The sequence below is a fragment of the Parasteatoda tepidariorum genome, chromosome 9 (assembly GCF_043381705.1).
Source record: "Parasteatoda tepidariorum isolate YZ-2023 chromosome 9, CAS_Ptep_4.0, whole genome shotgun sequence".
NCBI lineage: Eukaryota > Metazoa > Arthropoda > Arachnida > Araneae > Theridiidae > Parasteatoda > Parasteatoda tepidariorum.
This window is the reverse complement of record NC_092212.1, coordinates 23,557,383-23,563,216: the sequence shown is the minus strand read 5'-3', so window position 1 is coordinate 23,563,216 and position 5,834 is coordinate 23,557,383. Positions and strand designations below refer to the sequence as shown.

At 28.5% G+C, this 5,834-nt stretch overlaps 1 protein-coding gene across 1 annotated transcript in view; it reads right to left on the bottom strand.

The window, feature by feature from the left end:
• The window catches only part of LOC107454778 (clavesin-2), a 356,878-nt gene that overhangs the window by 167,036 nt on the left and 184,008 nt on the right, over positions 1-5,834 (bottom strand). The gene's annotated exons all lie outside the window — the stretch shown is intronic.

Sequence of the window (5,834 nt, the reverse complement as noted above, 5' to 3'; positions counted from 1 at the left end):
TATATATATATATCTTTACAAATATTTTTTAAATATATTTTATAAAAATATTTTTTTTCCTTCCTATGGTGCTTTTTATCGCTATCAGGAATTTAAGCGATTTTTTTCCAAAATTTGATGGAAATTTAATTGTTATTTTACCGTATATCTGTTTAAATATTTGCATACTCTCTTCGCATGTAAGGTTAAAATATATAGTAAGGTTAAAGTGGATTTTTACATGATCCGTGTATGTCAGGCAGAAAAAAAAAATCGAGCCCAATTTACTATTCTTTGTTTTGAATACCAAACAATTATTTTTCAAATAGTTGCTTTTTTTAAATTTTTAGTAACTACTTTTTAAAGACATATTTGTTTTTGAATTTTAAATTACCCTTATACCATATTTAATGAATTCTTTTTATCTGTAATCGAAAATAACTTGATATATAATAGTTGATTAAAAAAAAGCATAAATTGATATACAATACAAACAATAAGACTTACCTTTTCACTCGCTTATACAAATATAAAAAATAAAAAAACAATTTGCTTTTTATTTCAGAAAATAAATTTATATTTTATTTGTTCATTAGTAAATTTTACTAGCAACTTTCAACATTCTTTTTTAAAATATAGTTTTCGTGTTACTCTTGAAAGCAATTTTGAAGGAAGATAATTATTGCGACGTTTTCCTTATAATCAGTAAAAATATTCGAATATGCACAGCGTAGCGAAAAGATGTCACATGGGAGTTCACGTGGTTACTTCATAGAGACGTAAAAAAATTTTTTAAATGCTTCAACTAAATTCAGAATTACGAATCATTTTGAGTTCTTGGAACATCCTTGAACACAGTTTGATATTTTATTTAAAATAGATACGACTGTCTGGAGATAAAATTGCGATAAAATATTTTACTCTGATATTTTTTGTTGTTTTGTAATTTTAAATATTAAATTTTTTTTTGGGGGGGGGGAATGAGTCAAAATTTAAATGGATAAAATATTTTGGTATCGTAATTGTTAGATATATGTGCTATCTGTATGCAAAATGCTTTAAGCACAAATGCTTTTTTACACAAATTGAAGCTTTGTATCATTCAAATTTGAGATAACTTAAGCACAGTGACTAGAAGAACAATGATATCGAGGACGTTGGGCCTGCTCAAACTCGATTGTACCTTCAATTAGAATGATAGCATGTTACAATTTAACTCTTATTTTTTTGCAAATTTGCACGACATTACCGTTCAAGATACAACATTACCGTACCATACGACATTACCGTTTATTTTTTCAGCCTTTACCTTAATTTGAACATACCTAATTCACACCAGTTTTCAGATTAACCGCAATACTTTTATTCCAAATTAGATGGTGGCAAATAAAATAAGACATTTAGTTTCCCCGATAAACATTTATTTATCTAATATATATTTATACATAATTAAAAAGTTCAGCTATCACTTTTTCTTCTTATCCTGATTATGGCTGCTCTTAAAATGTTACTTCCCTAGTTCATTTACATTTATTTATTATCTCTTTAACTGGCCGGGATAACCTGGTCGGTACTTCGCTGGGCCCATGTCCGAGAGTTCGTGGGTTCGAATCCTGCCGGGCAAAGACTCCCTGTGTAGTAAAGTGACTGATGCACGTTACATCTGTCAAGCCGCAAAAGTCCTCCATGTTCCCATCACAAATCAATACCTCTGGGGGTACTGGATTGGAGATCGATCGTTCTCTGATTCAGGTGAAAAATACGATCTGTGGATGAATGAATGGATGTATAAATGGGTCCGCTCTGTATACGGGTGTGACATATGGTGTGGCAGAAATCGAATTCCTGGGCATAGATGGCACCCCCTATGCCTAAAACAGGCATGCGTCAACAACATCTCTTTAACTAATCAATCGTAACTACCACTGTGAATAACATTTTAAACTATTTATATAAAAATCAGAAGCAATTATTATGTTGATTTTGTTTCAATTGCGTATTAAAAAAATATGCAATAAAAATTTGCACAGTTTAAATTCTTTTAATAAAAATTTGTTTTTTATAAGTGACCTAAGAAAAAAATATTTTAACTTATTCACTTTTCAAAAAATTATGAACTTTCTGGAATTCTTTATTAAACAATCCGGTGGAACGAAATAGAAAGAACCATCTTTATTTTTCACTTCTCTCAATTATAGAAAATTTAAACCTTATTTTTAATTAATTTATTTTTACTTATTTACTTTTTTATTCTCGATAATACCTACTGCGCTGTTAAAAAAGTTTGGACTGCATAGGAAATTAATATCATTTCATTCAGCTGCTTCATTGAGGAAAAATTTAAGTCATTTTTTTCAAATTTGATTACACGAAGTTATGTTTCAACTTGAACGAAATCATGCTTCTATTTAATATTGTATTAAGGTAGAAGTTAATTTGTACCGTATTGATTTTGTTATTTGTTAAATTTGCACCAGTTTAATATGTATAATTGATAATTGTACCGATACTTTTGTTTAATATTATATCGAATTTTGTTATGCTTTACGAAAACTCTGCAATACAGTAAAAGTATACAATACAGTACAAGTACAGATCTTAGTATACAATCTTATTAAAAATAAGTCAAAGTGTTTTGATGTGGTATGATGAAAGTTTAAAGAGTCAAGCTTGTTTGACTGATGATTTGTTTGGTAAAACTTTTATTTTTTCATGAAAAATTTATTAACTTTGTAAATTTTTAGATCTATATAATGCATATTTCAGAGCGTTAATCTTTACAGACAGATTAAATAGAGACATTTTATTTGGCGATTGCTTTGCAAAACTCTTGTTGCTTCTCAAAAGATTTATTAGAATCAATACAATTAATAAGCTAATTTAACCAAAACTTTGAAATTGGAACTTTACAGACAGATGAAACAGAGAATGACATTTTTGTTAGTTACCAAAAAACTTATTTGTATTTTCTTGAGATATTTACAAAAACAATTTATTGAGGAATTAAGGACACTTACTTTTTTTTTATAGAAAGAAAAAAAATGGTAGAATGAATGTTTTATAATCAGTATTAATTTTTCCAAAGTATGATAGTTCGGTCAACCTTTATTTATATAGATAATATCAGCATACCTGCCAACTTTTACGCATTTGGCGTAAAATTTTATTTTCATATTTAAAGTGGTAGTAAATATATGCTATTTTTTCATTTATAAACTTAATTTTTAAATGATTTTGATTACCNATATGCGCTATCATTGTTGTAATAATACCAGTCGCCCTAGGGCAAAAATTTCAGATGAAGTGGTCAAGTGCCCGCTAACGCGGGCTGGCACCTCACCAAACCCAGATCGTCGTCATGGTTGTAAGCTTAAGCTTTTTCAAATACAACATATTGTTTTGCTTAAAATTGAAATTTTAATTCCATTTTAATACCACTGAGAAAAATCATAATGGAAGGGATTAAAAGTTGGCAGGTATGTATCAGGAATGCTACGGAGAACTAAAAATGGAAAAAGCGGTGACTAATATAAATATTGTTTTTGCATCAGTTATCAATAATTTGGAGTGTGAGTCATAGTGGTAGATATAAATAAGCAAAAATGAATTTAGTTTCTACCACTTTTTACATAAATAGTCGTTTGTGGCATGACTATTTAGTTTTGGATTTGAATTTACAGTATCGTACTTATTTGATGATAAAGTGGTAGGTAACAGAAGGAAATATCCACTTGGAATATAACAAATGTGTCCTAACACTTATCGGGTATAGGTGTTTTTCTCATAAAGACTACTCTTTAATTGCAGATTTTTTTTTCTCAAAATGCAAACATATTGTGGTAGTATTACTTAAAATAGGAAAACTTGATATTTAAACTTCTTAAAATTAATCAATATCCTACTAGTTTCGACAACGTTTTTCTAAATTTTTGAGCTTAGTGAACGTTATAAGCAACTTGATAATTTAGAACCAAATTAGCTCTCGCGTCTGCAATAATGTTGGGTAAATTTTGCCAACATCAAATGTTAGCCTTTCTACGATATTGTGTTCAATCTTCGTTGTTGTAATTGAAATTGGATTATGGGATAGTATAGAACCACCAAATCTATAAGTCTATTCTATTTTTTTTCATTACTCATATTATTTTTATTATTTGCTGATTAATTTCTGCATTTATTATTTTGTAATTAATTTAAGATTTAAATTATCATGGTATGATCTAGTTAGAGTTCTATGCTTTCTTACATAATTATTGTCCTTTTTCACATATTTAATAATTTCATCTCCCACCTTAATTTCTCTTATTATAATTATTCTTGTCGCATAATCATTCTTGTGAAAAGCCTCGAAAGCTCACTGTAATTCAGTGACCCTTTCTTATTATCATCTATCTATAAATATTCCGATTAATAGTTGCATGATAAACTTCTATAGGGCTGTGAAGAAATATTGCAATTGCCTATAGAACATTTAATCAAAGGCAAACCATAATTTCATGGCAAAAATTTTATACATAAAAAATATCATAGTATATCCCAATGTGGTTTTACCTAAGACAAAATTTTAACATATACTTTTCCCATGTACACATTGAAAATATTTATCATACGCGTAAAGTAAAAATTAGCAATACGCATATGGCAAAATTTCGCCATACATTTATGGCAAAATTTTACCATATGCAATACCCATAGGAATATCCTGTGGTATTTTTTATGACGAACCTATGGCAAATTTTCGTAAGGGGTATTACTCTGTGAGGAAATTGGCCTGCTATATTTTTTTTTGCAATTTGACACTTTGAAAAAAGAACTATTTGAGCATTTGAAACTTTATTTACTTTTTTTAAGACCAGGAATTCTACATGCGACTAACAATGTAAAAAGTGGTACAAGCTAAATTCATTTTTTTAATATATCTTTAATTATTTAACCGTAACTTTCATCTTTATGGTGAGACTTTTAAAGAGTTGACAAGAATACCTTTACTCTGGGTGTTTTATTGTTAAATTTGCTACCATTTTTTTAAACTTTAGTAGAAAGCGGGGCAGTTGACAACCCTGTGGTAGCAAAATTTTCATTTTATTTAGCTTACTCTTCGAAGCATTAACGATGTGCAGTAGATCTTCAATCTGTATGTTTAAAATAATTAAATGTAACGGTAGTCAAAATAATTTTAAACAGAATTTATAAAAACAAGAATAATAAAACAAGTATAAATGTTGCTACCAGATTTAATGTAAAAATAAAATCGTCCGAAAAATCTGGAAATGTTGGCTTGTTTGGATCTAGTTAGTGAACTGCTAAGCCTAAATATCCAGTTGCAAGAAAGCTTTAACTTTTTTTACTTTATTTAGAAAGTTTGGGCTACTGTCGTAGTTTTGAATTGCTGCTTAAATTTGCAATTTGACTAAATCCTCAAAATACGATTCCACTCTGGCTAGCAATGAGAAAGTTCTCAAACAAATTTTGCAAACAGGTATTACAAATTATGCTGATAATAGAGATAATAATTAATAACAACAAATATGAACCCGAGATTAATCGGTATAATTAATAAAGCGGATAAACAATCTGTCTAATGTTTAGATAATCTGTATAAACAAGAAAGTAAGAAGATTTCAAATATTTTCAAAAACGTTGTGATTCTATTTTTAAAAAAATCTAGGAAATTGAATTAGAAATAAAATAGGATTGCAATTTTGCTGTTTAAGAAGACAGCTCTGGAAATCAATACGATTTGGCAAAATATTGCAAATAAATTTGCTGAGTTTTATAGTTCAAGGTTATATCATAATGATAAGGAAGATTTAAATATCACGTTGTTACAATGTGTACCGAAAACTCAATTGATA